This window comes from Spermophilus citellus (assembly GCF_964194105.1).
Source record: "Spermophilus citellus genome assembly, chromosome: 7".
Classification (NCBI taxonomy): domain Eukaryota; kingdom Metazoa; phylum Chordata; class Mammalia; order Rodentia; family Sciuridae; genus Spermophilus; species Spermophilus citellus.
This window is the reverse complement of record NC_138188.1, coordinates 26,774,542-26,800,603: the sequence shown is the minus strand read 5'-3', so window position 1 is coordinate 26,800,603 and position 26,062 is coordinate 26,774,542. Positions and strand designations below refer to the sequence as shown.

The following is a 26,062-nucleotide window of genomic DNA, read 5'->3' as shown; positions in this document are numbered from 1 at the left end:
AGTAAAGGGGGAAAATAATCAAAGAGGAAAACAAACCATGTTTAGTGACATAAATAAACAAATATGGCTGGAAGAACAAACCATATCTCAATAATAACCCTAAATGTTAATGGCTTAAACTCACCAATTAAGAGACACAGGCAAGTTGAATGGATCACAAAACAAGACCCAACAATATGCTGCCTACAGGAGACGTATTTGATAGGAAAAGACATACATAGACTGAAGGTGAAAGGTTGGGAAAAATCATATCACTCATATGGACTTCGGAAACAAGCAGGAGTGTCCATACTCATATCAAATAAAATAGATTTCAAGCCAAAGTTAATCAAAAGGGATAAAGAGGGACACTACATACTGCTCAAGGGAACCATACACCAACAAGACATAACAATCATAAATATATATGCCCCAAACAACGGTGCTGCTATGTTCATCAAGCAAACTCTTCTCAAGTTCAACAGTCTAATAGACCACCATACAATAATCATGGGAGACTTCAACACACCTCTCTCACCACTGGACAGATCTTCCAAACAAAAGTTGAATAAGGAAACTATAGAACTCAATAACACAATTAATAACCTAGACTTAATTGACATATATAGAATATACCACCCAACATCAAGCAGTTATACTTTTTTCTCAGCAGCACATGGATCCTTCTCAAAAACAGACCATATATTATGTCACAGGGCAACTCTTAGACAATATAAAGGAGTAGAGATAATACCATGCATCTTATCGGATCATAATGGAATGAAACTGAAAATGAACGATAAAAGAAGGAAGGAAAAATCATGTATCACTTGGAGAATGAACAATGGATTACTGAATGATCACTGGGTTATAGAAGACATCAAGGAGGAAATTAAAAAATTCTTAGAGATAAATGAAAACACAGACACAATATATCGGAATCTATGGGACACATTGAAAGCAGTTCTAAGAGGAAAATTCATTGCTTGGAGTTCATTCCTTAAAAAAAAAAAACCAACAAATAAATAATCTCATACTTCATCTCAAAATCCTAGAAAAAGAAGAGCAAAATAACAGCAAAAGAAGTAGAAGGCAAGAAATAATTAAAATCAGAGCTGAAATTAATGAAATCGAAACAAAAGAAACAATTGAAAAAATTGACAAAACTAAAACTTCTTTGAAAAAATAAATAAAATCGACAGACCATTAGCCATGCTAACAAAGAGAAGAACAGAGAGAACTCAAATTACTAGAATACGGGATGAAAAAGGAAACATCACAACAGACACTTCAGAAATACAGAAGATAATCAGAAATTATTTTGAATCCTTATACTCCAATAAAATAGAAGATAGTGAAGGCATCGATAAATTTCTTAAGTCATATGATCTGCCCAGATTGAGTCAGGAGGATATAGATAACCTAAACAGACCAATATCAATTGAAGAAATAGAAGAAACCATCAAAAGACTACCAACTAAGAAAAGCCCAGGACCGGATGGGTATACAGCAGAGTTTTACAAAACCTTTAAAGAGGAACTAATACCAATACTTTTCAAGCTATTTCAGGAAATAGAAAAAGAGGGAGAACTTCCAAATTCATTCTACGAGGCCAACATCACCCTGATTCCTAAACCAGACAAAGACACTTCAAAGAAAGAAAACTACAGACCAATATCTCTAATGAACCTAGATGCAAAAATCCTCAATAAAATTCTGGCGAATCGGATTCAAAAACATATCAAAAAAATTGTGCATCATGATCAAGTAGGATTCATCCCTGGGATGCAAGGCTGGTTCAATATACGGAAATCAATAAATGTTATTCACCACATCAATAGACTTAAAATTAAAAACCATATGATCATCTCGATAGATGCAGAAAAAGCATTCGACAAAGTACAGCATCCCTTTATGTTCAAAACTCTAGAAAAACTAGGGATAACAGGAACATACCTAAACGTTGTAAAAGCAATCTACGCTAAGCCTCAGGCTAGCATCATTCTCAATGGAGAAAAATTGAAGGCATTCCCTCTAAAATCTGGAACAAGACAGGGATGCCCTCTCTCACCACTTCTGTTCAACATAGTTCTCGAAACACTGGCCAGAGCAATTAGACATACGAAAGAAATCAAAGGCATAAAAATAGGAAAAGAAAAACTTAAATTATCACTATTTGCAGATGACATAATTCTATACCTAGCAGACCCAAAAGGGTCTACAAAGAAACTATTAGAGCTAATAAATGAATTTAGCAAAGTGGCAGGATATAAAATCAACACGCATAAATCAAAGGCATTCCTGTATATCAGCGACAAATCCTCTGAAATGGAAATAAGGAAAAACACTCCATTCACAATATCCTCAAAAAAAATAAAATACTTGGGAATCAACCTAACAAAAGAGGTGAAAGACTTATACAATGAAAACTACAGAACCCTAAAGAGAGAAGTAGAAGAAGATCTTAGAAGATGGAAAAATATACCCTGTTCATGGATAGGCAGAACTAACATCATCAAAATGGCGATATTACCAAAAGTTCTCTATAGGTTTAATGCAATGCCAATCAAAATCCCAACGGCATTTCTTGTAGAAATAGAGAAAGCAATCATGAAATTCATATGGAAAAACAAAAGACCCAGAATAGCAAAAACAATGCTAATCAGGAAGTGTGAATCAGACGGTATAGCAATACCAGACTTCAAACTATACTACAGAGCAATAGTAACAAAAACAGCATGGTACTGGTACCAAAACAGGCGGGTAGACCAATGGTACAGAATAGAGGACACAGAAACCAATCCACAAAACTACAACTATCTTATATTTGATAAAGGGGCTAAAAGCATGCAATGGAGGAAGGATAGCATCTTCAACAAATGGTGCTGGGAAAACTGGAAATCCATATGCATCAAAATGAAACTGAATCCCTTTCTCTCGCCATGCACAAAAGTTAACTCAAAATGGATCAAGGAGCTTGATATCAAATCAGAGACTCTGCGTCTGATAGAAGAAAAAGTTGGCCAAGATCTACATACTGTGAGGTCGGGTCCCAAATTCCTCAATAGGACACCCATAGCACAAGAGTTAATAACTAGAATCAACAAATGGGACTTACTCAAACTAAAAAGTATTTTCTCAGCAAAAGAAACAATGAGAGAGGTAAATAGGGAGCCTACATCCTGGGAACAAATATTTACTCCTCACACTTCAGATAGAGCCCTAATACCCAGAGTATACAAAGAACTCAAAAAATTAGACAATAAGATAACAAATAACCCAATCAACAGATGGGCCAAGGACCTGAACAGACAATTCTCAGAGGAGGACATACTATCAATCAACAAACACATGAAAAAATGCTCAGCATCGCTAGCAGTCAAAGAAATGCAAATCAAAACCACCCTAAGATACCATCTCACTCCAGTAAGATTGGCAGCCATTATGAAGTCAAAGAAGAACAACTGCTGGTGAGGATGTGGGGAAAAGAGTACACTTGCTCATTGTTGGTGGAACTGCAAATTGGTGCAGCCAATTTGGAAAGCAGTATGGAGATTTCTTGGAAAGCTGGGAATGGAACCACCATTTGACCCAGCTATTCCCCTTCTGGGTCTATTCCCTAAAGACCTAAAAAGAGCATGCTACAGGGACACTGCTACATCGATGTTCATAGCAGCACAATTCACAATAGCAAGACTGTGGAACCAACCTAGATGCCCTTCAATAGATGAATGGATAAAAAAATGTGGCATCTATACACAATGGAGTATTACTCTGCATTAAAAAATGACAAAATCATAGAATTTGGAGGGAAATGGATGGCATTAGAGCAGATTATGCTAAGTGAAGCCAGCCAATCCCTAAAAAACAAATGCCAAATGTCTTCTTTGATATAAGGAGGGTAACTAAGAACAGAGTAGGGACGAAGAGCATGAGAAGAAGATTAACATTAAACAGGGATGAGAGGTGGGAGGGAATGCGAGAGGGAAGGGAAATTGCATGGAAATGGAAGGAGACCCTCAGGGTTATACAAAATTACATACAAGAGGAAGTGAGAGGAAAGGGAAAAATAATACAAGGGGGAGAAATGAATTACAGTAGAGGGGGTAGAGAGAGAAGAGAGGAGGGGAGGGGAGGGGAGGGGGATAGTAGAGGATAGGAAAGGCAGCAGAATACAACAGACACTAGTATGACAATATGTAAATCAATGGAAGTGTAACTGATGTGATTCTGCAATCTGTATACGGGGTAAAAATGGGAGTTCATAACCCACTTGAATCAAAATGTGAAATATGATATATCAAGAACTATGTAATGTTTTGAACAACCAACAATAAAAAAAAAAAGAATAGGAGGGGACAGAGTCACTTTCCTGTGGCATGATCCTGCAAATTTTATAAATTTCATCTTAGAAGTAGAATAGGAGAGGTGTCCAAAGTCCATTTCAGCCCAGGGGAAGCCAGCCATGGAGGGATTAAGGGCTTGGGGCTATTAGAAGTGACCCTGGACTCAGAGAACCTGATATCCCCACTCTCTCAGCCTTTTCCTGGTGCGATACAGATTTTGTAATTCTTAATCACCTAACTGTCAACTGTAAAATTAAAGAAATAATAGTACCAAAAAAAAAAGAAAGTTGTCTTGTTGGTAGCAATGGTTGCCAATGACACGATGCAAGCTGTTAAAAGTATGGGTTTGGCATAAGCTAGGGCTCCACCACAGCACTGCTACTGATGGTAAGCTGCATAACCTCATCTTGCCTCACTTTCTACGTCTGCATCCTTGGGTGAATAAGAACACCCTTAATCTTTTTATGCTGTTATGAGAATTATATAAGGTAATGCATGTGAAGGACATAGTAAGTGCTCAGTAAGTGCAAGAATTAATTTTGTGGGGGAGTACTGGGGATTGAATTCAGGGACACTCGACCACTGGGCCACGTCCTCAGACCTATTTTGTATTTTATTTAGAGAGAGGGTCTCACTGAGTTGCTTAGTGCCTTGCTTTTGCTGAGGCTGGCTTTGAACTTGAGATCCTCCTGTCTCAGGCTCCCGAGTCACTGGGATTAGAGGCGTGCACCACTGCACCCACCAAGAATTAATTTTTAAGAACAATCATTCATGATCAAATTGCCTCTTTCATGACAAGAAACATATCACTAGTTTTTTTCGTGTTCTCCTAGTTTACATTTGGCTTTCCTCATCAATGAAGACAAATCACAATTTTCTTTCCATAGGTGATCTTTCCATTTCTTAGCAAAAACAGAATTTTTTTAAAGTCATAGTTAAATGTCCCTCCTTTTTGGTAAGCTTGAGTCCCAATCTTGTTCTCAAGGACAATCAGAAGCATGATAGTCACTCTTTTGGGTGAATCTACTAGAAGAAGAATTTATAAAGACAAAGCAATGTTAACTCTGAAATAAATTTTACAAATCATCTAATACAACTCCATCCTGAGAAAACTGAGACCCAGAGAGATGAAGTGTACAATTTCCCTACGGTCCTGTGGGTTTGTGTAGCAATGCACTGTGGCCATGTTTGAGAAGTAGCAGAAGAAAACTAAAATCATCATAAGTACTTGAAATAAAGGCTCAAGTTGCCCTTTTCTGCAGAGAAGCAAGTGCTATATTTAATTTTGCTAAAAAACAGGCAATTTTTTAAAAAAGTATTTATTTTTTTTAGTTGTAGTTGGACACAATATCTTTATTTTATTTATTTATGTGGTCCTGAGGATCTAACCCAGGGCCTCGCATGTGCTAGGAGAGCACTCTACCGCTGAGCCACAACATCAGCTCTCTTTTTTTTTTACCTATTCCTTCCTTTAATGTAGAATAAAGACTTTGAGAATTTCTTCATCTCAAAAAATATATATATTTTTAAAGGAATTTTACACACTGAAGCAGAAGCAGCATAAACACAATCACACAAGCAAAGTAAACAATAGCTCTCACCAGAGAAGTAAATATACAAATGATAGTAAGTAGGGAAGAATCAATCATTAATGTAGTAAAACACCAAACCTCTAAAATAAATAAGTAAGAAATGAACATAGATATTAAACTGTCCAGAAAATAAAAACAAATCAATGACAGAAATTAGTACATACCTTTCAATAACTGTGAAAATAAATTGTCTCAATTATCCAATTAAAAGATGCAGACTAGCTGAATGAATTTAAAATCAATACCCAACATTCTACTCCCTATGTGAAACACACCTCACTGACAAAAAAATATACAGAATGAAAGTAGGATGAAAAATAATATTTCAAACAAGTGGACTCTGAAAGCAAGGAGGAATATATTATTCATATTTAACAAAATAGACTTGAAACCAAAAATCAGCCTAAAGAGCAAAGAAGGTCACCATATATTGTTAAAAGGAATGTTCCACCAAGGTGATATAAAAATTGTAAACACATAGGCACTGTTGAGAGCCACAGCCAAAGGGGCCCCAGCAAACTTCCAACTGCCAGCAAACTTCCAGCTGCCGGCTGATGATTGGTTCATAGCGGCCCCAGCAACATCTAGCTGATTGGCTCCTCTGCGGTGATGTTCATTGGGCTGTTTCCCCGCCCTTCAGACTGCCAGCTGATGATTGGTTCACAGCGGCCCCAGCAACATCTAGCTGATTGGCTCCTCTGCGGTGATGTTCACTGGGCTGTTTCCCCGCCCTTCAGACTGCCAGCTGATGATTGGTTCACAGCGGCCCCAGCAACATCTAGCTGATTGGCTCCTCCACGGAGCTGCTCATTGGAGGACTTCTTTGGCTCTGCCCACGCAACCCAGCCAATCGGCCTCAAGAACAGGAGGATTGTGGGAGGTGGTGAGGGTTGTGTGGGGGTGAGAGGCTTCTGGGAAGCCAGTGGTGGCAGTTGGGCTCTGAGGGTTTTTTCCTGAGGAGCTGTTTTGTTTGGCGTTTGTAGTTCTAAAAATAAAGTTAGTTTCTTTGGACAAGAGGCTCCTGAATTGTGCCCAGCCAGACTGCGGTATTTGGTGGCTCGCACGGGGAGCGACTGAGGGTAAGTAAACTGCTCACCCCTGAGGGCAGGGCGAGAGGATTGGTAGCCATTCTAAGTTTCCTCTTTTGTTTTGCTTCATTTTTGTTTTAACTTGCCTGTTCCTGGAGATGTGTGAGATGGAAGAAAAACCGCTCACATCTGAGGAAAAACTATTTGTGTCTGAGGAACAGATAGGGAAAAAGGACGGATGCACATGTCAGGAGGATAGAAAGGCTATAATGAATTTTTTTGTTCCCTTTTTATTTCATTCTGTCTCGGTTTTGTTTGGTGTTATCTTGTTGGGTTGTATTATAGTAGAAATACGGGAACAGAAATTAGTAAAAAAACAAACCAAAAGACTGTTAAGTAAATTGCATTTACTATCCCTGCACTAAATCATGAAGGTCCTGATCAGAGATATGAATGGAAAGTACTCCCTCAAGGGATGGCTAACAGCCCAACTATGTGTCAAATTTATGTTAACAAAGTAATCCAGCCACTTAGAAATCAAAATCCTGAACTACAAATATTTCACTATATGGATGATGTATTATTAGCACACAAAGCTAAAAACACATTGCTAGAATGTTATGCCACACTTAAAAACTTATTTAAAAATTATAATCTAGAGATAGCAATAGATAAAGTACAATTAAATTTTCCAATTAATTATTTAGGAGTTCTATTATCCTCAACCATGGTCCGTCCACAGAAAATTCAAATACGAGTAGATCACCTCAAATCACTTAATGACTTTCAAAAGTTATTAGGAGACATAAATTGGATAAGGCCTTATCTAGGTATTCCAACAGGAGAATTGGGACCTTTATTTGATATCATAAAAGGTCCATCAGATCCAAATTCACCCCGAATGTTAACGCCTGAAGCAAGAAAGGCATTAAAATTCATTGAAACATATATGGAAAATATGCATTTGGATAGAAATGATATAAGATTGCCTTTATTATTTATTGTACTACCAACAAAAAATATTCCTACAGGAGTATTTTGGCAAGAAGGTCCATTATTATGGATACATTTATCTTATTCTCCTAACACTATTCTTACTAGGTATCCTGAGGCTGTAGGACAATTAATACTCAAAGGAATAAAAACAGCAAAGGGAGTATTCGGAATTTCTCCCAATAAAATTATTACTCCATATACTATGAATCAAATTGATGAATTAGCTAATGAGTTAAATACTTGGGCAATAATCATGTGCAAATCTAATGTTTCATTTGATAACCACTTACCATCGAATCCTTTATTGTCTTTTTGGTCATTGCATCCTGTAATTTTTCCAAAAATGACAAGAAAAAGACCTATCATGAATGCTCCAAATATATTCACTGATGGGTCAAATAATGGTACAGCAGCAATAGTTACACCTGATCAAACTTTTACATTTTTAGTACCCAAACAATCAGCTCAAAAGGTAGAGCTTAATGCAGTATTACAAGCTTTTGTGATGTATAAAGATTCTGTATTTAAGTTATTTTCTGATAGTCAGTATATAGTTAATGCTATAGTATCCCTTGAAGATGCTGGTAGGATTTCCCCTTCTTCTACTGTTTTCTCTTTGTTTTCCACTATAAAAAGTTTAATCTGGGACATAAAAGACCCATTCGTTATAGGACATATCATAGCACATACAGGATTGCCTGGAGCCCTTAGTTTGGGCAATGATTTAGCAGATAAAACTACACATGACATACATATTTTCTCTACACTAGAAGAAGCTATAAATTTTCATAAAAGGTTCCATGTCAATGCTAATACTTTACAAAAGCGTTTTAAAATAACTAAGGAACAAGCTAGACAAATAATAAAACAATGTCAAAATTGTGTGACCTTTTTACCACAAGTTAATCTTGGAGTCAATCCTAGAGGATTGATACCTAACCATATTTGGCAGATGGACGTCACACACTTGCCAGAATTTGGAAAATTAAAATATTTGCATGTTACAGTTGATACTTCTTCTGGATTTTTGATGGGCTCCCTTCATACCGGAGAAAAAACTAAAGATGTTATAGCTCATTGCTTACAAAATTTTGCCACTGTGGGCATTCCAAAACAGTTAAAAACAGATAATGCCCCTGGTTATACTTCTACCTCTTTTAAACAATTTTGCTCATCATTTGACATTACTCATATAACAGGAATCCCATACAATCCACAGGGACAAGAAATAGTTGAAAGAGCTCATCAAACTATTAAAATGTACTTATTAAAGCAAAAAGACGGAATTGGGAAGGGGTATATATTCCCCAAAGATAAACTTAAAATAACCCTTTTTACTCTAAACTTTTTAAATTTGGATTCATCAGGACTTAGTGCTGCAGAAAGGCATATGTGTCCAAAAAATGTACATAAGCCCAAGGTACTTTGGAAAGATATTCTAACAGGACAATGGAAAGGTCCTGACCCAGTAATTGTCTGGAGTCAGGGGTCTGTTTGTGTGTTTCCACAGGAAGAACAGCAGCCGATTTGGATTCCAGAGAGATTAACCAAGGTCCTGACCCAGTGATTGTCTGGAGTTGGGGGCCTGTTTGTGTGTTTCCACAGGAAGAACAGTAGCCGATTTGGATTCCAGAGAGATTAACTAAAGCGATTTCTACAGACCAAAAAGATGATGATTTGGCTCAAATCCATAACAGCTGATATCCAAAACTCCAGTTTGGCTATTCTTACATCTGCAACAGAACCAGGATGCTTTTTTCAATATCTATTTTATTATTGCCCTTTCCCATATCATGAAGTTCTATTTTGTTTTTTGAGCTCATACAGACCTAGGTTAATGTTTTGCTGATCAGTTCTATTTTTTTTTTTTTACTATAGAGTTTTTAAACATTGCAATGGAGGTTTCACCTGTAAAAAGTTATAAGGCCTTTACTATTATGTGTTGTATGTATTATATTATGTGTGCATACTTGTGTTTTGTGTTATATGTTTGAATGTACGTATGTCCATATATCATATATGATGAGCGCTCATGAAAAAATGGATCCAATTTTTTTTTTATTCACGTGATTTAAATGGTTTAATTTAAATTGGGTAAATAACTGTTAAGAATTGTTTTAATATGTAAACAAAAAAGAAGGTTAACAGATCTGTTTGTTTACTTTCACCTTTCCTTTTCATTATATTTAATAATTCTCTTCAAGATAATGTAAATTGTTAAGAAAATTGTTTTCTTTTCTCTTCAAGATAATGTAAATTGTTAAGAAAATTGTTTTCTTTTAGTGCCTTCTGGAATGTTACATAATTTTTTCTTTAGCCATTATTGCTAGAATTCCTATCTTCATCCCAGTGCCGGTGAAGACAAAGATAAAACTAATCTACAGTTTCTGCAATAGCCATCACTGAACTGCTTGCAGAACTTGCCTAAACTATGTGTCACTTGTATGCATTGTGAACTCACTTGTATGCATTGTGAACTATCTGTTGGTGCAGCGACTTGTGGTAGTGTTGGAGTATTTTTACTGATGATGTCATCAGTTGTACAATTTTTCCAACAAGAGCCGTCAATTGGCTTGGTGTATCTTCCTCCCTTCTGCTTGTCATGACAAAGACCTCTCCACAGGTGTGGCTGTATACTGGACCGGTAGTCAATGATGGGTAAGATCCAATTACAATGGTACCAACCTAAGACAGGAGGCTGATGCCCTGAGGTCAGCTCATCCGAAGACGGGTAAGGACCATATGTACTATTGGACAACCTAAGGCAGGCACGGTCCCTAAGCCACATGCTTGTTGTTTAAACAGAGAGGGGGCGATGTTGAGAGCCACAGCCAAAGGGGCCCCAGCAAACTTCCAACTGCCAGCAAACTTCCAGCTGCCGGCTGATGATTGGTTCATAGCGGCCCCAGCAACATCTAGCTGATTGGCTCCTCTGCGGTGATGTTCATTGGGCTGTTTCCCCGCCCTTCAGACTGCCAGCTGATGATTGGTTCACAGCGGCCCCAGCAACATCTAGCTGATTGGCTCCTCTGCGGTGATGTTCATTGGGCTGTTTCCCTGCCCTTCAGACTGCCAGCTGATGATTGGCTCACAGCAGCCCCAGCAACATCTAGCTGATTGGCTCCTCCACGGAGCTGCTCATTGGGGGACTTCTTTGGCTCCGCCCATGCAACCCAGCCAATCGGCCTCAAGAGCAGGAGGATTGTGGGAGGTGGAGAGGTGTTTGTGTGGGGGTGAGAGGCTTGTGGGAAGCCAGTGGTGGCAGTTGGGCTCTGAGGGTTTTTTCCTGAGGAGCTGTTTTGTTTGGCGTTTGTAGTTCTAAAAATAAAGTTAATTTCTTTTGACAAGTGGCTCCTAAATTGTGCCCAGCCAGACTGCGGCAAGGCACCACACATCGGAGAACCCAGTTTTATAAAATAAAGATATAAAGAGAGAAGCAGACTCCAATACAACAAATGGGTAAGTTCAATACCTCATTCTCACCGAAAGATAGTCCAGGATAATAAAATTTTAAAAAATTAAGAAAAAAAGATGTGAGACAAATTACACTAGAGATCAAATGGATTTAACAGATACCAATAGAATCTTCCATCCAATGATGGTAGAGTGCATATTCTTTTCTCAGCTCATGAAACTTTTTCCAAAATAAGATCACATTTTAGGCCACAAAGCAAGCCTTAAGATATCCAAAACCCAAAAAATAACTTCTTACATCATATCAGACCATAACAAAATGAAATTAGAAATCAATAACAAGAAAAACTGCAGAAACTATACAAATGCATGGAGATTTAAACAATACACTTGAACAGAGAGTTGGTCATTAAAGAAACCAGGGGAGAAATTTTAAAATTCCTAAAATCAAATGAAAATGAAAACACAACATACCAGAAGCTGTAGGATGCACCACAGTTACTCCTAAGATAGAAGTGTATAGCAATGGCTACCTATATATAAAAAAAAAATTGAGATCTCAAATAAATAACCAAATTAGGTGTGTGTGTGTGTGTGTGTGTGTGTGTGTGTGTGTGTGTGTATCAAGGTATTTGGGGGGAGGGAACAAGAATAAAGCAAACCTAAAATTAGTTGACGGCTAGGGTTATAGCTCAGTTGGTAGAACACTTGCCTAGCACATGTGAGGCGCTGGGTTCGATCCTCAGCACCACATAAAAATCAAATAAAGCCGGGCATAGTGGCGAGTGTCCATGAGTTCAATCCTTGGTACCAAAAAAAAAAAAAAGGTAGTGTGTTCATCGACTATAAAAAATAAAATTAGTTGAAAGAATAAACATCAGAGTAGAAATAATAGAAAACTAAATACAAAGGTTCAATGAAAAAGAGAGTTGTTTCTTTGAAGAGATAAACAAGATCCTTAGCTAAATTATTGACCAAAAAGATAAAGAGAGGAAAGAACTGAATTACTATAAATAAGAGTGGGGGGAAGAAATATTACAACTGATAACCACTGGAATTCAGAGGATCATTATGGACTAACTCGAAAAATTATATTCCAACAAATTAAAAAATCTAGAAAAAAGTGGACAATTTTCCAGATACATATGACCTACTAAACTGGACCATGGTGGCAAAAAGAAAACCTAGTTAAATCAATAGTAAGCAATGAGACTGAAGCAGTAAAGTATCCAAACAAAAAGTTCTGGACCAGACAGACTCTCTGATTAATTTTACTAAACTTTGAAAAAAATAATAGCTATGCTTGGCATGGTGGCACACACCTGTAATCCCAGCTCAGGAGGATCACGAGTTCAAAGCCACCCTAGGATTGGTGACTCAGTGAGACCCTGACTCTAAATAAAATACAAAATAGGGTTGGGGATGTGTTTCGTTGGTTCAGTGCCCCCAAGTTCAATCCCTAGTATCAAATAATAATAATAACAGCAGCTACATTCCTCAAATTACTCCATGAAACAGGAAAGGAAGAAAGCCTTCCACATTCTACAATGCCAATATTACACTGCTACCAAAACCTGACAAAAACAAATAAATGAAACTATACATTTATATCATTAATGAACAAAGCTGCAAATATACTCAAAATAATTTCAAACTGAATTCAACAACCCATTAAAATAGACCATACACGGGCTGAGGCTGTAACTTAGCACATGTGATGCTCTGTGTTCAATTGTCAGCACCACATAAAAATAAAGTAAGTTATTTCCATCTACAATTAAAAAAAAATATTTTAAAAATATCATACACCAGTCTGTGTGGTAGGCAAGTCCTGCGAGAGGGGCAAGGTCGAGTGCCAGGTGAAGGTGTCAGCAGCAGGTGAAGCTGTCTGCATCAGGTAGAACGGGTCAACTGAGGCCATCCCGTTACCCGCCATCTACAAGGAGTGAGCTGAGCAGCAGGAAAGGAAGAACGTCAGAATCCCTCTAGAGAAGCCTGGCAGTGGTGGCTCCTGCTTGGCTGACACCTCAGGCTCCAGCCTGCAAGTCGGAGTCAGAATCAGAGTCGGAGATCCATGCTGCTGTGCGCACAGCCCTGGCCAGAAGCTGGGCAGGAGTAACTTCAGCCCTGGCAGGAACTGGGCAGGAATAAGTCTGCCTTGGTGAGGAAATGTATAAAAAAAGATTCTAGAAAATAACTTGCAGCCAAGTTTATGAGAAAAAGAAGAAAAGGCCAAGACTGTCGGATGGAAATAATTCATGAGACTGTTTGTACTGGAACCAGCATAGGACAATCATTAATTTACATGAAGTTTATAGAACTCCATCAGAAATTATCTTGGTTCTGGAATATATTACTGAAGGTAAAATTTTTAACCAATGTGATGCAGACAGAGAAGAGCTTTTAAAGAAAAAGATGTTCAAAGACTCATGAGACAGATTTTTAGAAGGTGTCCACTTTTTACATACTCATGATGTATTTCATCTAGATTTGAAGGATTATGGCCAGTTGGACTTGGAACACAGAGTGCCTTTGACAAATGACAAGAGATTGATCCTGGAAAAGTCGTAGGAGCCAAATCATAAACACTAATTGCTGAGCAAGGTTTATAGAATTTGTCAGTATCTAGGTTTCTCAGTTCAGCTATGGAAATGTCCTTAATGTCAGAAGACAGGAAGTACAGACTTTCTGAAATGAAAACAAAATTTTTAAAAACTTTTTAAATGATTTTTATATTCTAGTTCACAATTGCTTATCTTTTGTGTGAAATTATCTTAGTCAATTTTCCCTTGGGTAAAAATTAGTCCAAGGATATGAACCACCTTGACCACCATATACTTCCTAATCCCCACCCTGTTTGAGACTGTGATGTCTGTTGGTAATAGCAATGACCTACAGCATCATAACCAGACTTGCATTACGGGAAGAGTACAGTCTATTCTCTGTATCTATGGATTTTTTATTCACAGAATTAGCCAACCATAGATTTAAAGTATTTGGGAAAAAATTGCATGCACTGAACATTTTGTGTTAGCTGGCTTTTTATCTCCATGACTATAAGACCTGACAAGAACAACTTTGAGGAGGAAAAGTTTATTTGAGGTGCACAGTTTCTAAGGTCTCAGTCCATGTCACCTTACTACATTGCTCTGTGCCTGAGCCTCATAATATTCTGTTGACAAGTAAATCTCCATTGGGTGACATTAAGATAGTTGATTTTAGCCTTTCAAGAATAATGAAGAACAGTGAAGAGCTCTAAGAAATTATGGGGACTCCTGAATATGTGGCTCCTTGAAATTCTTAGTTATGATCCTATCAGCATGACAACAGATATTTGTAGCATTGGAGCGTTGACCTATGTAATGCTTACAGGAATATCACCTTTCTTAGGTGATAATAAACAGGAAACAATCTTCAACATCTCACAGATGAATTTTAAGTTATTCTGAGGACGAATTTGATGATGTGTCTGAATCTGCTATTGACTTCATCAAAAGACTTTTAGTTAATAAACTAGAAGATGGAGCCACTGCTGAAGAATGTCTAAAACACCCATGGTTGTCAATAGAGCAGTATTCAAGATCCTTTTTTAGGATGAAAGAGTCATTAGGAGAAGCAAATGCCCTCCAAGAAGGTGATTCTGTGCCTGAAATTAAGTCAGAAACCAAGGAATTTCTTGTGACAGAGGAGTTAATTGTAGTTGCTTTGTATACTTTAGGGCAATGGAGACAGTCTGAAAAAGAGAAAATGGAGCAAAAGGTCATCTCCAAATGATTTAAATTTGAGGAACCTTTGCTACAAGAAATTCCAGGAGAATTTATTTACTGAGCAGTATTTCCCTTTAAAACTTTTAAGATTTCTACATTGAAAACATTATTATTATTTATGGACCTCTGGCCAAATGCTACAGGTACTAGAAGTGGATATCAAAGTATCACTGATATGAGAAAAAATAATTTTGTTAAACTTGTGGAGTTAGATCAATCAAGCCAGAGTTGTACATGTTGCCAACCTGGACCTAGAGATTATTTTTAAGAAGGGAGATGTTTGCACCTTTTAATTATACATCCTGTTTCTCTAAAATGAAAATTTGTGAACAACAATGTTTGTATTCACTTTTCTTTAAAAATCCAAGTAAATGACAAAATCATGGAATTTGCAGGGAAATGGATGGCACTAGAGCAGATTATGCTAAGTGAAGCTAGCCAATCCCTAAAAAACAAATGCCAAATGTCTTCTTTGATATAATGAGAGCAACTAAAAGCAGTATAGGGAGGAAAATCATGAGAAGAAGATCACCATTAAACAGGGACGAGGGCGGGGAGGGAAAGAGAGAGAGAAAGGAAATTGCATGGTAAAGGAAGGAGACCCTCATTGTTATACAAAAATTACATATAAGAGGAAGTGAGGGGAAAGGGGAAAAAAATGAGAGAGAGAAATGAATTATAGTAGATGGGTTAGAGAGAGAAGATGGGAGGGGAGGGGAGGGGAGGGGGGATAGTAGAAGATAGGAAAGGCATCAGAATACAATATACACTAGTATGGCAGCATGTAAAAAAGTGGATGTGTAACCGATGTGAATCTGCAATATGTATACAGGGTAAAAATGGGAGTTCATAATCCGTTTGAATCAAATGTATGAAATATGATATGTCAAGAGCTTTGTAATATTTTGAACTAATAAAAAAAGAAAAAAGAAAAAAGAAAAAAATAAAAATCCAAGTAAAAGTGCCAAAATTAAAAAATATCATATACCACAATCAAGTTGGTTTCATCCCAATGCTACAAAGCTGATTCAACATACACAAATCAATAAACACCACACAAATAAAGTCAAAGATAAAAATATGATCATCTTTAAAAAGTCAGAAAAAATAATGCAAAAAATTTAACATCCCTTTTATGATAAAAGTCCTGAAGAAACTAGGTATAGAGGTATAATACCTTAATATATTAAAAGTTATCTATGACAAACCCAGTGCCAATAGCACAGTGAATGGGAAAAAACTGAAAAATATTACCTCTAAAATTAAGAAAGAGACATAGGCACTCTTAACAGAATACTTAAAATTTTATCTGGAGCAGTCATGCAAGATGAATAATTAAGAGTGCCACAAACAGGAAATTAATAATTCCATTTATCCCTGTTTGCAGATATGATTCCATTAAAGACCCTAAAGACTTAGAAGACCCTAAAGACTCCACCAAAAGAGGAAATCAAAGATGGAAGATTAAAGGAAAGCTGCATTTCCAGATGCTTTGTGGTTCAGAATTGAAGCAACATAAGAAGTACTGCTTCTCAGTGAGGTGGGGTGAGTGAAAGGGGGGGAAATTCACTGAAATTAAATATCTGACAGTCAAAAGACTCTTACAAATTCCCAGAAATTCAGGTGCATTATTCAAAGGACAAGAAAGGGTACTTTAGAGCCAAGCTGGTGGCAGCAGCACTGGTTCACTACAGAAGGGACAGAGAACACAAGTGGAAAGAGAAACAATGGACAAATTTGGCATGAAAAAAAAAACAAAGAACAGAAAAACAGTCTGAACAGAGCTGAACCTGAGGATGCACAGCAAGGCAGTGTTTGAAAAGTGCTCTGTTTCTCAATTGGCAAGTGGTGAGCTAAAGAGGGGAGCCATCTGGAGGAGACCACACTAGACCTTGTAGCTGTAGGACCAAGCAGATTATAGCTAATATGGTCATACTATCCCAAAAAGTACCTACTAAGTGACTTTTGGTATACACAGCAGAACATGATTAAAAGAGGCACAGAGGATTATAACCAGGGGAATTTCAGTCAGTTATGGAACGGATGTATCTCACTTTCCCTTTAAGGATAGCAGCTCACATGACCATCTGAAAGGGCTAGGAAACTGAGCAGGTGGGCATGATTACACATAGGGATTTCACTCGGGGATTGAGTTTGAGACTGTCACATTTGTGGGCAGCATAATGTGCAAGTTCTATGGGGGGTTGGCTCCTCAACACTACTAGTAGACTTTTGGGCCTGTCCCTAAAATCAGCATCTGCCCACGCTTCGGGGTGTGTTGATCTAATCTCTCCAGAGCAGACATCACCCAACAAAGTCCCAAAGGCCTCATTGGAGCTAAAGCCCAAACACCAAAACTTCCCATTTGAACTTGCAGCAGTCCCGGGAGCACACTAATCTGATCTGTCCAGTGAAAAAAACTATGAGTGACAGAACTTCCCATTCTATCTTGCCTGAGGTTCCAGATAACTCCAACTAACATCTCAGTGAGCAACACCAAAAGAGGAAGAGTTAACAACCCCTTGCCCTTTCTTTAAGGGGTAAAAATATCAGGGGTAAAAATACCAAGAAGAAACTGAAAAAAGGTCAGTCTAGCATAGGCAAACATATATTTGTCAACAGTTTTGAGCAAACTCAGCAGAGATAATTCTTTCATTTTCATTAAAAACTTTTTCCTTTTTTTTGGTTTGTTTTATTTTTGGTGTTCTTTCTGTACTGATTGCTTTGTGCATCTACATACATATACATACCTGCTCCTATTTATTATGTTTATTATTTTTCTTTATCTTTTAAGGATAAGAATTTTTCAATTCATTTGGGGTTTTGTCTCTATTGTTGCACTCTCTACTATCTTTTCCCTCTAACAGCCAATTTCTCTTGTTCTCTCATTCCCTTTATTTTGTTGCTTTCATTTTCTTTCTTTATAATCATCACTTGCTCTATATATATATATATATATATATATATATATATATATATATATATCCCTTCTGTCTTCTGTTCACATTTTGAATATGTTAAACTTTCTTTTACCTACCTATTATATTTTTTCTTTATAAATTATTTTTACTGTCTTTTACAACTACTTGTTTTATATAATTCCTGACCCCACCATTTATATTGTTGTGGTTATTAGTATTGCCAATGTATACATGACACTTGATGTTTAATGCCAGACCTAGTTCGCAGCAAGTTATGTTTGCTGCTGTTGCAACTGCTGATTGTGGTAGTGTTGTAAAAATATCATAATATAAACTGGATATTTATTTTAATGTTTCATACTGTTCACTGATGATGTAATTATAGTTTGTTTCCCCTGTTTCTGTGAGATGCTGGGAATCTACTGAGACTAAAAGTTCACAGGGTAGAAACTCTACTTCTGAGCTAAATCCAAACCACAATCAAGAGACACTGCACCTTGCTCCACACACAAACCATCCACAAATTTCAGAAAAGAGTCAAAAAACAGACCCCCAAGTAAGAACAGATAAGGGCAAGGGGGATCTTAGGTCCTACTAATGGACATCCACTCCTATAGTAAAATCATAATTAACACAAAGACTAGACAGCACACCTATGAGGGGTCTCAATGGAGATTACTCCCATACCCCTTTAGAATACACAGAGATGTTGAATGAAGAAGATCAATCACAGAGGATATAACACATATACCCTGCAGAAGAGAACTGCCAAATCAATCAGAAGGACCACACTCTTGTGAGAGGGAAAGTGACACAAAATACACACTCTACAAAATACACTAATCATCACCAAAGAACCAGCAGGAAAATTATACTACAAAACTTGCTTGGAAATATATTTTAAAATTCCCACCAACCTGATATCCTACAACAGTTTGCCAAGAAAAGCCTGTGCCCTAAAAAACCCATACATGAAAGCGGAACAGAGATCCACCCTGATAAATGCACAAAATCCAACACTGCAATTAAAAAAATGAAAAACAAGGTAATATGAGACCTCCTAAAGTTCATAATTCACCAGTAACAAACTCTAAAGATATTGAAGTAAATGAAATATCAGTTAAAAATTCAAAATAATTATAAAATTGACCAATAAATTTCGAGGGAACGTAGAAAAATAAATAAACAAATTAAGAAAGCATAGGATATGAATGGGAAATTCAATAAAGAAAAAGAGATATTGAAAAAGAACCAAAAGGAATTCTGGAAATGAAAGGCACAATAAATCAAAGGGTTTAACTGAAAGTCTCTCTAATAAAATAGAACAGGCAGACGAAAGAATTTGAGATATAGAAGAAAAAGTGGCCAGCTTTGAGCATTCAAAGCATATCAAAGAAAAGAACAAAAAAGGGAAAGATGAGAGAGTAGAGACAGCAAACATTGCCTGGCAGCTCCTATAAGGGAGGTACATAAGCAAATACACTGAAACTTAATAATAAACTGAAAAACAAAAATATTTAGATGCAAAAATTCAGTTACTTGAACATAAGAAATAAAAGTGTGCCATGGCCGCCAGTGGTGGTCACCAGCAGAAGGGGTAGTGCAGACAAATGAGAAGGTACAATAGGTAGATAAAGTATTTTAGAAAAAGGCGGGGATGGGGGGTTGACTTGGAGAAACCTGTGGATTATAGAAGCTGACAGACTTCAATGGACTCATGGTCAGTGGGAGAGGGGTTTGGTACAAACAAATTTATGACTGGCTCCACTCCCTAAAACCATGCACAAAATTCTGGGAAGTGAAACTGGCTGCTGGACTCTCAGGGAAAAGGGCACCACAGTTGTGCTCTACTTTCCAGGTAGAGTAAGCCACCTGTAGGTGACAGGACTACAGATATCAAAAGATACACCAAACAATTATCTTAAAATTTATTCTTCTGTCATTGTCATTAGTGGTATTTCTGGCTCTCACTCCAAATAAAAGTGGCAGGAAAATCATTGGGACAATTCAAGCTTCCAGAGTAGAAACCCTGCTGCCAAGAAAGACTCACAACTCAGCCAAGCAACAGGAATCCTCACCCCATAATTGATCCAACCCTGCTGGAGCCTAAACATGACTCCAACTCATAGAAATGGGGAGACAAAAACTCCAAACCAAAAACAAGGCCCCAAGGAAAGATAATCAGAGGGGATTCAAATCACAAATTCTATAATAAAAAAGAAATAGACACATAAAGACATGCACATGGAAGAGGAAGGGGAACCCATTTCAACTGATGAACAACAGCAGGACCTCGGAAAGCATGAGGAAAAAGGCAAAGAAATATTCCCCCGGGGGATCCAACATGGCAGCCGGCGAGGAAGCAGCACTTTCTTTTTTTTTTAATATTTATTATTTTTTAGTTCTCGGCGGACACAACATCTTTGTTTGTATGTGGTGCTGAGGATCAAACCCAGGCCGCACGCATGCCAGGCGAGCGCGCTACCGCTTGAGCCACATCCCCAGCCCGGAAGCAGCACTTTCAATATCTCCACATTAATGGGATCAGAAAGACCCATTAAAACAGCTACATTCTACCTACTGAGGAACTTCTAGCAAAATTCCGTTAAAAGGAGACCTGCCAGGAATTAGTAAGTTTATTAGAAGTGACAGTTTGTCCCAGACAAGTGAATCCTGGCCCGCCACGCAGGCGCAGAGGTCCAATTCCGCGGCCACCGGCCGCTTCTACAAGTAGCCGGCGGCCCGGAGTGGCAGGCGAGAAGGGTACCCGCCCGACCCGGCAGACGGCCCCCGCCATCCGGGCTCTCCTGGCAGCCCCACTCTCGCTCTGCGAACAGCCACGCCGCCCGCCTGGCTCTTAGCCACTCGGCTGCAGCTGCCGGGCTCTACAAGCGGTCCCCGGTGGCCTGGCTCGGCGAAAAGGGTCCCCACCCGGCCGGCAGACAGCCCCCGCCATCCTGGCTCTCCTGGCTTCCCCGCTCTCGCTCTGCGAACGGCCACCCCGCCCGCCCGGCTCTTAGCCATGCGGCCGCAGCTGCCCGGCTCTACAAGCGGCCCCCGGCGGCCCCACGCAGCGAGAAGGGTCCCTGACTGGCCCGGCAGACGGCCTGCGCCCTCCCGGCTCTATTAACGGCCCCGCCCACCCAGCAAACGGCTCCCCCCCGAGACGACGTGAAGGGAATCTAACCAAGCCTTTACAAAATAGCAAACTGGGAACTAAAAACAGAGATTGTGTCAGACCAGAGACAAGCCAGTTCCACCCCTCCCTTTGGACACTCCAGCAAGGAGCCAGGGGCCCGCCATAGCAGAGAGGGGAAGTCACCAAAGTTTGGCCAAAGAGATTCCTTCCCAGCGGAATCTACTTTAGCAAGTGTGTGACTCCCACCCACACCAGATACAAACAACCGGGAAACATCAAAATCGCTCCGTGGGCGTGACTGTAAGGGCCAAAGGACTCTCGAACCCCAACTCCCCCTACTTCCAGTGATGTGGGCGTGACTGTAGGGGCAGAGGGAAGCAGAGAAGACTCCCCACCCCCACCTCCCCCAACCGCCAACTGAGAAGGCATGACAGTAGGGGCGGAGGGAAACAGAGGACACTCCAGACCCCCAACTCCTCCTACCGCCAATGGAGTGGTCGTAATTGTAGGGGCTGAGGGAAGCAGAGGGGATCCACAACCCCCAACTCCCATTACCACCAGCGGGGACACCAATGGTCTTAGCCTCCAGATTCTGAAGGTGTGCCCACCAAAGGGGTCCGGAAAAATTAAACAATTGACTCCCAGACAACAGCTCCACAGCACTGGGGCTTAGATGAATGACAGAGAGAGTGCTCAGTCGTTAGGGAAATAGAGCACTCGGTGGGGCTGAAAGTGTAACCAAATCCTTGGGGAACAGCCTCCGGTGAGCAGGACCTGGTTGGCTGGCAGGAGGTAGGGGAGGAGGGGCCGTAGAAGTGACATGGCTCTGGACCAACAGGATTGAGAGACTCCCAGGAGCCGCCTTACAGTGATTGCTGTTGACACATTGAGGGCAAAACTCAGCCTGGAGGGCACAGCTTTGCCTACGGGAAGAGAAGAAAATGGATCTCTAAGACCTAATTTTATTTCTTATTTCATTTTATTTTTTTCTCTCCCTTTTCCCCTCTCTCTCTCCCCTTCCGAGTTTTATTGTTCTTTCCATTCGCCTCTATGCTATATATCTCCCTCTTCTTCTTTCTTTTCAAGAGCACCTACCTTCCCCTTCCTCCCAACTTTCAACCCAAGCATTACGTCCTCCATTTCGTGTAACTGTCTAAATGCAAATAGGTGAATGTTTTGAGGCCGTCTATAGTGCTCCTAAATACCTAGCTTCTACCAACACCCTGATCGAATCGACAGTTAGTATCCCCCTTCAGTAGAGCAATCTTCTAAAGTAGCCAAGACATACGAACACTTATACCTGCATAGCACCTAACCTAAAGTCCTAAGAACAAAAAACAAACCACTATATGCATACAAAATCCAGAAGCCCTTTATACATTGAATGAATCAGCTCTAAAGTACAATAAAGCCGAAATCTATAGGCATAATCTCCCACCACAAAGGAGAGACAACAGAGATAAACAAAGCCAAAACAAATGTATAGAAGAAAGCAGTTACAAAGCAGTCAAACAGAGCTGGAAAGTAACGTGAACAACATGAAAAACCAAGGGAAAAAAGGATTACAGACAATGCAGGAAAACTTAAATCTACAGGAGGACCTAGAAGCATCAGAAACATTGACAGGGAAAGAAATCAAGGCATACCTAACTCAGATGGAACGGAATTTTAGAGAAGACATGAGACAGCAAGTCCAAGAATTTAAATCATATTTTGAAAACGAACTAAACAAACAAATTCAAACTGCAAAGAACAAACATTACCAGGAGATAGAGATCTTAAAAAAAACAAAAAGTAATTTTAGAAATGCAAGAAACCATAAACCAGATTAAAAACGCTAACTAGAATATTACAAATAGACTAGATCAAGTAGAAGTCAGAACATCAGATAATGAAGACAAAGTTTATCAACTTGAAAAGAGTATAGTCAACACTGAAAAGATGCTTAAATCTCACGAGCAATCTATCCAAGAGATATGGGATCTCATCAAAAAACGAAATTTGAGAGTCATTGGGATAGAAGAAGGCACAGAGATTCAAACCAAAGGAATGCACACCTATTAAATGAAATAATCCTAGAAAACTTCCCAGATGAAAGATGGAATGGATTGCCAAATCCTGGAAGCCTACAGGACCCCAAACATCCAAAAGTGTAATAGACCGATACCAAGACATATAATTATGAAGATAGCCAACATACAGAACAAGGAGAGAAAATTAAAAGCTACGAGAGAAAGGAGGCAGATTACATTCAGGGGTAAACCAATTAGGTTAACGGCTGATTTTTCATCACAGACTTTGAAAGCGAGAAGATCCTGGAACAATATATTTCAAACGCTGAAAAATAATGGTCTCTAACCAAGAATACTGTATCCAGCAAAATTAAGATTCAGATTTCACAATGAAATTAATATCTTTCACGATAAACCAAAGCTAAAAGAATTCGCAGCCAGAAAACCAGCACTGCAAAGCATTTTGGGCAAAATTCTACAAGAAGAGGAATGCAAAAATAGTGCCCAAAATCAACAGCGGGAGGTATCTCAGTAAATGGGGAGGAAAAAAACCAAAAAGTAAAAACTAACCAAACTAAAATAAATAAATAAATAAATATGACTGGAAGTACAAATCATATTTCAATTGTAACCTTAAATGTTAATGGACTAAACTCACCAATCAAGAAACACAGGCTAGTAACCTGGATCAAAAAAACAAACCCAACAATATGCTGCCTTCAGGAGACTCATATGATAGGAAAAGACATACACAGGCTGAAGGTGAAAGGTTGGGAAAAATCATACCACTCACATGGCCCTCGGAAGCAAGCAGGAGTGGCCATACTCATACCAAATAAAATCAACTTCAAACCTAAGTTAATCAAAAGGGATAAAGAAGGACACTATATACTGTTAAAAGGAACCATCCACCATCAAGACATAACAATTATCAATTTGTATGCACCAAACAATGGTGCTGCAACGTTCATAAAACAAACTCTACTCAAGTTCAAGAGTCAAATTGACCACAACACAATAATTATGGGTGACTTCAACACACCACTCTCACCATTAGACAGATCCTCCAGACAAAAGTTGAATAAACAAACTATAGAACTCAATAGCACAATCAATAACCTAGACTTAACCGACATATATAGAATATATCAACCATCATCAAGTGGATACACGTTCTTCTCAGCAGCACATGGATCTTACTCAAAGATAGACCATATCTTATGCCATAGGGCAACTCTTAGTAAATATAAAGGTGTGGAGATAATACCATGCACCATATCTGATCATAATGGAATGAAACTGGAAATCAATGATAAAAGAAGGAAGGAAAAATCCAGCATCACATGGAAAATAAACAATATGTTACTGAATGATCAATGGGTTACAGAAGACGTAAAGGAGGAAATCAAAAAAATTTAGAGATAAACGACAATTCAGACACAACATACCGGAATCTATGGGACACAATGAAAGCAGTTCTAAGAGGGAAATTCATTTCCTGGAGTTCATTCCTCAAAAAAAGAAAAAACCAACAAATAAACGAACTCACACTACATCTCAAAACCCTAGAAAAGGAACAGCAAAACACAGCAAATATAGCAGAAGACAAGAAATAATTAAAATCAGAGCGGAAATCAATGAAATCTAAACAAAAAAAACATTGAAAAATTGATAAAACTAAAAGTTGGTTCTTTGAAAGAATAAATAACATCGACAGACCGTTAGCCATGCTAATGAAGAGAACAAGAGAGAAAACTCACATTACTAACATACGGGATGAAAAAGGCAATATCACAACAGACACTACAGAAATACAGAAGATAATTAGAAAGTATTTTGAAACCCTATATTCCAATAAAATAGAAGACAGTGAAGACATCAATAAATTTCTTAAGTCATATGAGCTTCCCAGATTGAGTCAGGAAGACACACACAATTTAAACAGACCAATAACAAAGGAAGAAATACAAGAAGCCATCAAAAGACTACCAACCAAGAAAAGCCCTGGACTGGATGGGTATACAGCGGAGTTTTACAAAACTTTCAAGGAAGAATTAATACCAATACTCTTCAAGCTATTTCAAGAAATAGAAAAAGAAGGAGCTCTTCCAAATTCATTCTATGAGGCCAACGTCACCCAGATCCCAAAACCAGACAAAGACACTTCACAGAAAGAAAACTACAGACCAATATCTCTAATGAACCTAGATGCAAAAATCCTCAATAAAATCCTGGCGAATCGAATACAAAAACACATCAAAAAAATTGTGCACCATGATCAAGTAGGATTCATCCCTGGGATGTAAGGATGGTTCAATATACGGAAATCAATAAATGTTATTCACCACATCAATAGACTTAAAGATAAGAACCATATGATCATCTCGATAGAGGCAGAAAAAGCATTCGACAAAGTACAACATCCTTTTATGTTCAAACACTAGAAAAACTGGGGATAACAGGAGCTTACCTTGACATTGTAAAAGCAATCTATGCTAAGCCTCAGGCTAGCATCATTCTAAATGGAGAAAAACTGAAGGCATTCCCGCTAAAATCTGGAACAAGACAGGGATGCCCTCTCTCACCACTTCTGTTCAACATAGTTCTCGAAACACTGGCCAGAGCAATTAGACAGACGAAAGAAATTAAAGGCATAAAAATAGGAAAAGAAGAACTTAAATTATCACTATTTGCGGACGATATGATCCTATACCTAGAAGACCCAAAAGGGTCTACAAAGAAACTACTAGAACTAATAAATGAATTCAGCAAAGTGGCAGGATATAAAATCAACATGCATAAATCAAAGGCATTCCTGTATATCAGCGACAAATCCTCTGAAATGGAAATGAGGAAAACCACCCCATT

At 38.5% G+C, this 26,062-nt stretch overlaps 1 protein-coding gene and 1 pseudogene across 2 annotated transcripts in view; one reads left to right on the top strand and one right to left on the bottom strand.

Annotated features, from left to right (window-relative positions):
- The window catches only part of LOC308652694 (serine/threonine-protein kinase 17A-like), a 67,259-nt pseudogene extending 52,076 nt beyond the window's left edge, over positions 1-15,183 (top strand). The window contains exons 2-3 of the transcript in view: positions 13,490-13,851; positions 14,516-15,183. The product of the transcript in view is annotated as a serine/threonine-protein kinase 17A-like (transcript). The remainder of the gene's footprint in view (positions 1-13,489; positions 13,852-14,515) is intronic.
- DOCK3 (dedicator of cytokinesis 3) overlaps positions 1-26,062 on the bottom strand; it is a 695,231-nt gene that overhangs the window by 488,042 nt on the left and 181,127 nt on the right. The window lies entirely within an intron of this gene.